The sequence below is a fragment of the Caloenas nicobarica genome, chromosome 1 (genome assembly GCF_036013445.1).
Source record: "Caloenas nicobarica isolate bCalNic1 chromosome 1, bCalNic1.hap1, whole genome shotgun sequence".
NCBI lineage: Eukaryota > Metazoa > Chordata > Aves > Columbiformes > Columbidae > Caloenas > Caloenas nicobarica.
In genome coordinates, this window is record NC_088245.1 from 94,984,690 (window position 1) to 94,997,233 (window position 12,544).

The following is a 12,544-nucleotide window of genomic DNA, read 5'->3' on the forward strand; positions in this document are numbered from 1 at the left end:
AGCGTAGAACAGTAGAAATTATGAATTTACTTGAAAAATAAGAACTGAAAAGCCTTGAGCTAGAGTCCAAACTGAAATGCTGGTAAAAACTGTGAGCTTCATTGCAGTATCAGCTTCACATATCACCCCCTACATTATCTTAGTTAATCTTATTAAAAAATAGTACTGTGTTGCATTTGTGTACTTACTACCTTTATATAAAATTCGCATGCTCATCAGCCTGAGTCTCCCCCACCAGTTTGGAACTCCCACTTACGAAGTCTCCCAGGGTCTTCACCTTCACCTGTTTAATGAGACTGACAAGAGAAATCGTTGCTGCTGATTGACCAGAATCGCTCTGAATATATTTCGAGACCTCCCTGCGAGCTAAAGAAGCAAACGACAAACCCCATTAGGGAATTTCTTTGAAACTAGATGCAAGCTAAGGCAAGCATTTTGCTTTGTGTATGGATGTACATGTGAAGTATTACCTCAGCACTGCACTCCCTGGGTTTATTTAAGTATACATTTGTGATTTTGTTTTTTCTTGACACGTTAACAGTCTTTTTGGAAAAATGTAGGGCAACTTAAGGAAACCTAGGATTTCCTAACACCTGCATTTGCAGTTTCAAAATCTTACCTTTTCTAAGGCAGTAGGGAGGAAACTCGGCAGTGACAATTACATTTTGTATTGAATAAAGAAAGAGGGTGTTGGAACATGTGAACATCCAAGACACTGGTACGGTTTTCAGACAGGTTGTCTTTTGTTGTCAAAAATAGGAGGAGGAAACACAAGTTTTATTGTCAAAGCCATTGGATAAAGCCAGTCAGCCTGCATTGCTGCTGAAGGCCTGATGCAGCTGCTGGACAGATGTGATGCAGCCACTGGACAGACATGCTCCAGCCCATCACAGTAGCTGTTATTGGTCCCGACTCAAATGAGTTTCTGCCAACTGGCCTGGGATTTTCTCTTTTATGCAGGTCACAAAAAGCGGTGTGGACATACCTGCTGAAATGAGAAGTGGCAAGGCAGCTCTCTGTTCAACAGATTAACGAGAGAAATAGAGAGTTAATTACAGGACACGCAACCTTAGGCTCTGTAGCCCTAAGGTTGGTTGTGCAAACAACTTTCAAGTTGCTTCCCCATGAGCAAGCATGAACAGTTGTTAATCTCAAGTGATTTTTTGGGAGGTAGTCAAATAATATTCTAGGTTCTACAGTATAAATAGGTACATTTTTCAGGTACAATAAAAAACATCTTAACTCTCTCTCTCTCCTAAACACCCTTTCTGTAATAAATAACTCATTAGCATAAGGTGTAATTTTAAGATTTGCTATTACCTTTTGTAGCAATCTTGGAAAGAAAAAGTAGTTTCTGTATTAAAGGAATATAATACATAAAAAAGACTAAATTGGTATTTTCCAATTATTGCCACTCCATGCAAAGAGCACAGTGTTTTAAGGAAATATAGCTAAAGTTATGGTCTGTCTCCTTATAATCCTCTCCCTTTTTAAAATTATTAAAACTCTGTTGAATCATGACTGAGTTCCTGGAGCGTGACCTGTGCAGCTGTATGGACAAGGGTACAAGTCTCTTGGACTATCTCCTGTTTTCATAGACGGATACTCAGGAATAATGGAGGCGAAAGGCAGAGGTATTGTGGTAAGACTCGCACAATCTCAAGGAGACAAGGCCGTGCATGTCCCCCCAACCTTGCAGATGTGTCAAGGAGATAAGGTGAGGGGAATCAGCTCTTCAGGGAGCACAGCCCTGCTCCTCATGCACTATTTGGGATCAGAATTTGGGAGCATGCTGAGGCAGGAGGTGTGGTGTGGACATCAGCCTGCGTTTTGCCATTGACTGTGACGTGGTCCAGGTATTTCTGCCTTAAGGTTTCACCTGCCTTGACTCATGCTCAGTTTTTAGCACCGAGTGGGTGTGAATGACTGCCGTGAGCCGTGGCAGATGGCTTTGTGGAACCCTATGAACCCATCAGCAACCTGCACCCAGCCTCCAAGGGAATGGGACTGCAATCCTGCAGGCTGCCCAAGCCAACATGAAATGAACTCAGAACCTCGACCAATTCTGCCATAATTATGGAGGAATCTCAAAACACGCTTCAGAGAAGCAGAAACATGATGCGCTACTTTTCATGCAATGCGCAATTATGCTGGAACTGATTGCCACAGGAGGCTGTCAACTCCAAAGGTTTAGTTGACTTCAATAAGCAGCTAGACAAAGCCATGGAAGACAAAAATCCATCAAGTGCTGCTCAACAGGAAAGCCAGGGCCTTGGCCTGGGAGATTGGGAAAAGCTTTGGGAGGAGGTGTGATTGGTGGGCTTATCTTTTTCATATACTCCTATCACTGCCAATGGCCCTGGCCTTTGTGCAAGAGAAGACATGTGGCCACCTGAACCTCTGATCTGACTGACTAGGGGGAATTTTTATTTTCTTACGGTGTCAATCTGTACCCAGATTTCTTCATTCTAAGTCAAAAGGTTAAGCAAGTTGGTCTTGCTGTAGCTGTCCTGTCAGCTGGTAGGCAAAAAATAGTTCTAGAGCCTGTGTATTCTTCTTTGGTCAAATGGCTCGTTTGTGGCGATGGAAAGATGCAAATAGAAATACATTTTTCTTCTCTGTATGAACTGATTTATGTTTCACACTCGGTGCCATCAGCCTTTCAGATCTCATCAGCTTTCCTAAGGAGGTCATTGTGCTTTTCCAGCTGAGAAGCGATATGACTGACTCAGGCTGATCCATTTTGCTCAGGCAGCTGCAATATATATTGTTGGTGTATAACATCTAGCAGTGAAATACAATGTAAAAATTCACCCTTTGTTCGTGACTCATGCACATAAACTAACACAGCTGGAATTACAGTCAAAGAACAACAAAATGGACTTGAAAAATAGAAGAGTGCTGCATGTTACATCTTTGGCTTCCCGTGTGACGAGCAAGGTGACAGTCTGCAGGCAGTTGTCCTTCCCAGCGGTGAAGGACTTCACACAATGAAAATGAAAGTGTCTATTGGGCATCTTTCAGCACAAAAATTCTAGGTTTGATGACTTACACAGTTTACTAGTTGGCTTATCCTAATTAGCTACCTCCTAATGTTTAGTAACTTTAAGTAAAAAATTACAGCTACATGTTTTTTAATGTACAGCAAAGTGCAATCAATTTTTAAGGCCAAAATATCCCTCTGGCCTTTACTTTGATCTGGTGTTGTGCACTGTGTTGCTTTTGACAGTAAAAACGTTTACTAAATCTATTGCATTTTTTTCAAGATGAAGAGGAATATAAAATCTTATTGCCAGTGAAAATATCCAGCAGTGGCATAGCAAGCAGCTTGCTGTAATTTTGCAACGCCATTAATTCCCTCTTAGTCTCAAGGAGCATAATAAACTTGCCAAAATGTTTGCTTTGTATACACGAGTGCTCTGCTGTGGGTAACAAAGGTTTAATTACAGGATTTTGTGTTTGCGGTTAGAAGATTACTTTTGTACTGTTACAGAGTCCAAAAAAAGAAAAAGCCATTTGTGAACACTGGGCAGTGCTGCATGTCATAAAACCCTGGACGAGGGAATGTCACCCTGTGTCATCCAGCACAGAGTGGCTGCAGGGGATTAACTCTGGTAGGAGAAGGCGTTTCGGTTCCAAGTGAGCACAGGTCTCAGGCTCACATATTCCTGATGTTCACCAAGCTGCTCAACAAGCAACAGGAACCGCTGCATTTTTGCAGCATGGATCTGTTATTCTCTGACTTCACAAAATAAATACCACGTGAAGACTTTTATGGATTATTACTCCCAGATAATTCTCTGCATCAAAGTAGCTGGAGACTGATGGGACATGTATTTACATAGTCCGTTCAGAACATCTTTGTTTACAATATCTCGCAGTGCCTTTTCTTCACCCGCAAATTCTAATTCTCTATGTACACTGGCTGCATTCCCAGAAGAAAACCTCTCTAGCTCACCTAAGGCAGCTTAAATGGAGGTCAGTCCGGAAAATGTTGGACTATCTCCATCTCTGGGATCCCAAATCGCTGTTTTAGGAACTGTTAGGAACACAGCTAAGCCTGCATAAGCTTTTCCTGAAGCAAAGTGATGGAGGACCATTTTCCTTCCTTCCTTCCTTCCTTCCTTCCTTCCTTCCTTCCTTCCTTCCTTCCTTCCTTCCTTCCTTCCTTCCTCTCACACACCTTCAGTTTGAATACTTCTATTGTTGATTTATTTTTTGCTTTGTTTATTTACTTATTTGCATATGAAATGGTAGATGTTGCATGTTCCTAAATCCGCTGAAGCTTATTCAAGGATGCTGAGCCAGGTACCATATTGTCTGAGAGCCTCTTAACTCACTGTAGCAAGTAGTCCCCATTTTTTCCCAAAGTTTAGAATTGAGATGTAATTTATTACCCGGCCTTTGAAAGTCAACTCTGCCTGAGAAACATTTTAATAAAAGAATAGAAAGAAAAAGAAAGAAATGTCCGTTCACTGTCTACTGGAAAAAGGCACTTTGCACCAACAGGTCCTGCGATGATTACCAGCACGTAGCTTCCACGCTGTCACTTGTCATCCATGCCAGCAGCTCCAGGAGGGCAAGGTAACCAGGCCACCCATGCTGCTTTTAGGCCAGACCGTGGAAAACATGGCCCCATCAGAGATGGCGAGGAGGCAGAGGAACCCAGCCAGACCCTCCTACCACCAACCACCACCCATGCTGCCCTCCCCAACAAGCGGCTGGTGTCAGACCGTGTTGAGGTGAGGCAACGGTGTTTGCTTGTCTCTGGGCTCCAGTCATGGGACTGTTTGTGCAAGGAACAGCCCAAGGTGCTGCAAAGATTTCAACACCGTTGCAGAAACTGGAAGCTGCTGAACTGCAGAGTCAAGTTCGCCCCACATCATGCTCTGGTGATCATGTCTCCCAAGGAAATCCTGTTTCCATGTTATTTTTATTCCTTCCCAACCCCTGAATTTAATAAGACTATCAGTAAAGCCCTCCAAAGTGTTGCTTACATTGAAGAACCAAGGAGAACCATCTGGAAAGGCCAGAGGAAAACATCCAGAGTTATGACCAGAGGAGAATTCACTTAATAACCCTTCAGGAAAATAAAAGCCACCTTTCTCAGCAGAAATAACAGAGACTCCTTAATAAGCCGTTGGCTCATCCTCTCTGCACTCAGCACAGGAGATAATTTTGATGGGCAGGCTGCCTGCAGACAGGCAGAAGAATAAGGCCCTGAGCCTGTCCAGGCAAAACAGACATCATCTCCTCATCTGGCCACTCCTTTACACAATGGTTGACTTCTTTTAACTCCTTTGCCTCTTCCTGCAGCGCTCCCCTCAAGTAGGCACAAGGCATTGCTTTTTGCTTACTGAAGCCTTTTGTTTGGTTCATGACTTTATTTTGAACCACAAAAAAACAGAGACTCTCAAGTATGAGGAGCTGTGGTGCAAGTCACTCCCCATACCCTGGCATCGTGGCATTTCAAAGCTCACCCCTACGCTCTTTCAAACCCTGGGGCTACGTGGTGGTTCAGTGGTGCAGTAAATCCAGCTCACAGGATGGGAAACACAAGGGCCAACCGAGGCAAGGCCCTGCCAGCACACTGCAAACAGCATGCTGCAAACCATACATTAACCCCAGCTGGACAACGTGTTATCAAATTTGGTGGGCACGGCCTGCATAAGGTGGTGTTACGACCTCAGAAGGAAGAAAAGCAATGCAAAAAAAAGAACTTGGAGCTAGAGATAACAGAGCCAACCTTTACCGCTCAGCAGGGAATTCTTACTGCCTTTAGGTGGTAGTGGGTTTTTTTTTGGTTGGTTGGTTGTTTTTTTGGGGGTTGGAAGAGACCTTCAAAGGTCATCCAGTCCAACCCCCCGCAATGAGCAGGGACATCTTCAACTAGATCAGGTTGCTCAGAGCCCCGTCCAGCCTGGCCTGGAATGTCTCCAGGGATGGGGCATCTGCCACCTCTCTGGGCAGCCTGGGCCAGTGTTTCACCACCCTCAGTGTAAAACATTTCTTCCTCATGTCTAACCTGAACCTCCCCTTCTTTAGTTTAAAACCATTGCCCCTTGTCCTGTCACAATAGGCCCTGCTAAAAAGTCTGTCTCCACTTTTCTTATAGGTCCCTTTTAAGTACTGAAAGGCCGCAGTAAGGTCTCCCTGGAGCCTTGTCTTCTCCAGGCTGAACAACCCCAACCCTCTCAGCCTGTCCTCACAGCAGAGCTGTTCCAGCCCTGTGATCATATTTGTGGCCTCCTCTGGACCCTCTCCAACAGGTGCATGTCTTTCCTGTACTGTTCCTAGCTGCTTCCTCCTCCTCCTCGGTGATTTTCAGTTTGTTTCCCAGCCCGCAATGGGCTGCCTGCTGTCAAAGGGAGGCTGCATTTCTTCAGCGTGCCATCCAGCCACTGAGTTCGGTTCACCAGCAGAGAGCAGGGCACAAGCACCCCGGGGCACCAGGTTGCAAGGCACTTTCGATGGTGGATCGTGCTGTCAGCTGCTCTCCAGAGAGACACTGAGCTTTTGAATTGCCTTTTCACACCACAATTTCCCCCATAAACGTGACGATATCATTTATCTTACTTTATGATCATGGACAGGTGATTGGGGGAGGCAGATTTTACTGTGACCTACTTCCCAAAAGCAAGACGAGAAGGAGGGTTTTGCTTTGCCTTAGGAAAACAGCAGCATCTGTTGGCAGGGCCTGCTTATATGGACTGACATTTTCATGGGGGGAAAGCAGAGGGTGGCTATTTGAACAGGTAGACTTGTGCAGTTTTCCCCATTTGCTTTACCCCATTGCACAAACAGCTCCTCAAGTCTACCCACCAAAGTAATCCGTACCCTCACCAGCTCCTGTTTGACACGACCCTCAGCACAGTCCTGCAAAACAGTAACACTCAGCCTGAGTCTTAGAAGTTACACCAAGGATATGGGAGGAAAAGAGGTGGTTTCCTTGGCTGCTTTTATGTAACTGATGGGCTAAAAGGGATTCTCTTAACTATATGCATGTCTCAGAAATTGGCTCGAGTAATTTGGAATCCTTGTTAGCACGTAACAGATGAGTTTTGAGAGGGCAGAAAGACACAAGCTTAATTTCTTGTGTAATGTTATTGAAATACAGCTGAAGTATAAAGTTGAATTTAAAAGGCAGAATAAAAAATCTCCATCTGGCCTAAATAAAATAACCCTCGAATTTTATGCTTCTCTTATATGTAAGGTAGTATGTTCAAATTATTAAAATATTTGATTTTAGAGGCAAATGCTTGTTCCCAGGACATGAGACATTCTTCCTCCTAATTTAGCTGGTGATTACTCCTTTAACAAGAAACAATTTCTGGTCCTGAATTCTGCCTTCCCTTCAAACAATTTAGTATAATTTGCAGCTTTTACACTTGGGCACAGAAACTATTTTGACTGAGCTGGATTGCGGTGTGTGACAGCCAGTGTCCGTCTCTTCCTCTGCAGCCTGTCAGCTTTACTTGCTTAAAAGAACCTCCAGGCCTTGCCTGGTGCTGGGGACATCCCCAACACATCCAGCAACTTCAGCCCATACTCTGACCATTCATGTTAGGGGAATTTTTCTATTTACACACCTCTCTGCCCTATCAGCAAACAATGGTAGAAACACTGTGGAACGAACCCTTTTCCTATGTTGTCAAGACAGATGTTTTTATCACATGTTTCTGCCTACTTTCCTAGATCCTGTTTGACTTTTTTTCAGCCTGTCGGGCAATTGCCTAGAAGAACGCCATGAAGAACACCTCCCTGCTCCCAGGTCCCACACAAGGGGTGCAAACGTAGGCCTGTCACCCAGTACGTGGGTCCAACAGGCAGCGTGGGGGAGCAGGAGCCTGCAGAAGCCTTCCCCAGACTGCGGCACAACGCACAGGCCTCCAGCTGACACCAAATTTTACCTTTCATAGGCACAGGGGTCACTTCAGCTGACTCAATATAATTGAATCGGTCTTCTCAAAATAATATATATTGATTAATGAGTGAATTAAGCCATCGAATTCTGGCTCCCTGACCCCTCCGAGGTACAGCTGCTGAACTGTTATTCTTTTAATCATATTCTGCTCGGTTGCACATAGGAGTTCATGCTGGTGTTTGCCATGCTTGGGGACATACTTTGGACTGGCATATTTTGATTACTGTAGCAAGATGTAGTTACTTGCTTGTTTCTGACTAATACATTTCATGAATCTTCCCTGCTGTTAATAAACATAGTGGTGTTTAATTATTGAGACATTTCATAAAAACATTTTGAGAGAGAGACAAATTTTATGTTCTGACTAAATAATTAAACATTATGCAAATGTTCACAACCGCAGCATTCTGGTTATGCCAAACAATACTTGGATGATGGCCTTGTTTGCACTCCAACTTGGTATTGTTGGGCTGCAATTAGCAGCAGATATGGTATCACTGTGATTTAAAAATACAAACAGGTTCTGATGAAACGGGATGAGAGTGAGAGGAAGGCTGAGAGTCAGGCTGCAGCCACACTCTGCAAAGGAGAAGGTGGGAAGTTTTCCCCTCTGAGAACCACTTACCCTCTCAGATGTGGTCCCTGGGGAGCAAAGCCAGCCCTGGGCTCACCCTCCTACAGCTGGCAACTTCACCTCAGCACAGGGGGACAAAGAGGGCTGTGGGCTGGAACGCAGCCTGCAGCATGGGAGAGACAGGGAGGAAAGCTTTCCACACAAGCCCACTTTCGCAGTGCCCAACATGATGCTCTTCATCCAACGTGATGCTCTCCACCTTGTCCTTAAGTTTTCCCTGCTAGTGATGAGGGACAAAACCCGGCCCTTGATGGTTCTAGGGTTTAATTATCCATAAACACGCTCATCTTGAGATGAGTCGTCCTGAGGCCTGACTTTGAACACTTTAGTACACATGCCACAACTCTGTCACCTAGGGTTAACGTGTAATCATCCTCAAATCCAAAGGACTCTGTATGCGTCAGCCTTGTAATTTGTTACAGCTCTGCTCCTTTCAGGATAGGAGTAGCAGTAACAGTACACATCCATGCGATATGCTAGTGATACAGCCAGTGTAGTTATCAAATCCGTCATCGCTGACATGTTACAAAGTTCAGAAAGAGTTTATTAATTGCTCAGTGTGCTCCAGCTGCCAGTGGTACTTAATGGATTTGACTGGTGTCTGCTCCTGACCCCCGTCCCATTCACTCTCATTACCTGCGCGTTTGGTGGGTGGAATTAGCATTTGCCCACGCGGTTGCACAGCAGGTGGGATCACAGTGGGAGCTGTCATTCTGAAAAGTATTTTTGGGGAATAAAACACAATATCAACATACTGCTCTTAAACTGCCGGTTTCCCTTTGTGTGCCAAGAGAGTAATCTGCATGCAATTGAAAGGAGGCTGAACACCTAGCTTGCATGTGGAGATGGGAATCTAAAGCTCCTTTTGAATCTGTGAAGAAAGGAATACACTGTTTCATTTTAAAATGTATGTCCTTAGTGTCCTTCCTGGGGGATGGCGCTGTCTGATAGTCCCAAAGCTCTTATGTTATTACTGTCATTTTTGTTGTCTGTTGGAGCTGCGGCAGTGCCAAGCTGTTGCTGCTTACATGTTATTCCAGATATACAGGTAGGGCTCCTGTCTGATTGAGGTTCATTTCTCTTTTTCCTAAAACCTTGGTCTAAAAAGTCCTAAGATGTGGGAAATCACACTCATCATTTCTAAATGCCATGAAGAATGCTCCTGTCCTACCTATGTTTTCATTGCCATCTTACCATCTTCCACTATTGCTTGAATAACTACAGGTTTGCTTTGTAGGGAGGAGATGGGATTCTAAATCGGCAGAAAGAGAACGCTCAAATGAAACGTCACTAAAGCCTTCAGGGCCAGTCAGGACGACTTAATACAGCCTGGATCCCTGCTGTGTAAAGGCAAAGCATGAGCTCTTCTCACTACAGCAGAACAGCAGTTCTGCCAGCTTAAACGGGGAGTGGCTTTGATAATTATTTCCAGTGCTGCAGAGTCCACACGCTCACGGGGATTGTCTTGACACTTGCCGTGCGTGTCTCGGAGGGATACAAGTTAAGGTTAATGACACGTACTATAGGTAATTCAAGCAACAGGGTTTAAAGCTATCATTCCTTCTGTCTTCTCTCCTTGCCCCAAATCAGCTGCTGACTGAATCACTTTTGCACATACCTTGGGTTCAAATGACAGCTCTCGTCCTCCATGGAATGGTTTTTTGCCCACTTGTCTGTGACCCTGCTGTGGTGTGGAATGACACGCACAGTGAATACACTTCTCAGGGTAAAGTTTAGAAAGGGCAGGTTGATGGGGAGACCAATAACCCCTTACCAGTTTTTAGGGATGCACCTAAGATTTGAACATTTTACCCACATTGGATGTGATGGGGCTGGACACGATTAGAAGGATGCACATTGCAGGGTCATGCTTTGCCAAGGTGCTCATGAATTTGTCTCTTCTCAGTGAAAACAAGTTTAACAATTTCTGGTTGTTCTTCACAATTTCAGTACAGGATTATGAAGGCAAAGCAGTCAGGGAAGACAGGAGAGTGGCACAGGAGAAGTACAAAAGTGAGGGCTATGCCTTATTGGCGACTGAGGCAATGCTGAATCAAGTGTTGGCAGGCCACAGCCCATGACTGCAGATAGTGCAAATTCTCACTCAGCCGTTGTCTCAAGCTTTGGGTTCCACATATACAGTCTTGGATGGGAATTAAGTTGCCAAGAATGAACACAGAGGATCACACATGCTATTCATGGAGAGACAGCCTGCTCCATCCTTGTAAACAACCCCATTTCTTCACCTGTCGCTACCAACCCTCTGTTCATCTTTTGCTGCAAGAAGGAATTTTCAACCCCTGCCCCATGCTGTGTCTACTGGCAGAAAACATGCACCAAGTTCATCCTCTACCTCGTACTCTTTACAAAGAAAGAGGTCAAGCTGGTGCAAGAAAGCACAGGAAACTTTCCCTTCACTCCTCCACCTGCCGAGTTCTTGCTGCAGCTATTGGCTGCCACTAGAAATACAACAAAAAGTGAAGGGATGTGGCAGCAACCCCTTGATTCCAGTTTGGTCTGCACAAGTTGTCCAGATCTGCCCTTCAGTGAAAGAAAGAGACACCCAATGATCAGACATCTCCTGGGTGACGGGGCAAGAGTAGGAGGGGGCTTATTGCCCCAGAATCAGGTTTTAGCCAACAGTTTGGTGCCTGGTTTTGACTCTTTAACATCTGGTCCTAATGAAGTGGACTGAACCATGTCCTGCACAACCCTGCCTTTCTGTGGGAAGGAGGACTGGTGATGAAGAGCCCGGCTGGACTAGACAAAAAGAGAGGTGAGACAAAGAAAATGATGCAAAGACTAACGTGCAGCCAGCCCACTCTTTGGCAGCGGAACCTGTGCCAGAAGTCTGGAGTATAAAGTTTTAGTCTGTGTTTCTTGGCAGTCAGAAGTTTAGATTTGCATTGTTTTTGCAGATTTTAGCTCAGGTTTTACAAAGCTCCACATCTTTGGCAAATATGCTAGAGCATTAACTGTGCATTGTTCAAGTAGGTATTTGGGCATTTGCAGTGAGTGGACCTAGAAAATCTTTACAGTTTGGAACAATTCTGCACAAAAATAATTAAGACTGGTACAGGAGTCACAGTCTCCTCCAAAGCTTCATCTACCAGTGAGACAATGTACTGGATTTTTACAGATCCTTCTAAAATACCTTTTTTTTTGCCTGTGAAAGTTGACTTGGATTCTTTCCTCATGCTGTCTGGACCTATATTTAATTTTGTTAGGAAAGAGTAAAACAAACCTTCAGCAGAGTACCTTCAGAATCCTGTACTCACTGAGGGCCTGAGTCTGCTGCTGGTGGACCAGCCACCAAGTTACTCCAAGGTAAGGGAAAGGAGACAACTTCTCAGTGTGCTTTTCTTATCATGATGAAGTCCAACGCACAAAGGCTAGTTCTTGAAATTTCCCTGAAAATTTTTCAGTCTTTTAAAATTAGCAGAGAGTGTACCACGGAGCAGGCATGTGCAAAATGAGCTGGCAATCAAAATCCTTAACTCTGAATGTGATTTCCTTTTGCTTGGACTATCTCTTCAACAGTAACTGTATCTGACTGTTCTTTACCCAGGCATTGGACCTCAGCTACCGTCAGCAATATTGGCACAATATGAACTTCACGGTTTCCAGGTTTATGTTTATGTAGTAGTAGGAATGTGTTTAAAAGTCTCTGCCTTCAGAAGGCAATGAATAAATGTGTGTTCATCACCTCTGAGCATATGGCAGAGGTATTTGCGGCTCAGACAGAACCTCCGCAGTGAGCGAAATGACGGTGATGTGGGGGCGCAGGTAGAGAAAAAATGAGTTTGGAGATCGAGCTCTGTTCCTACCCTCTCTATAGACTTCTTTGACAGATTATTTGCCCTCTCTTATGTCAGTTTTTATCTTTTTAAAGCAGATCAACAATTCACCTACTGGAATGGATGGCACCATCACACTTGACTTTTGAGTGAGACACAGATCTGTGTGGAACAGCAGCATCACAACAT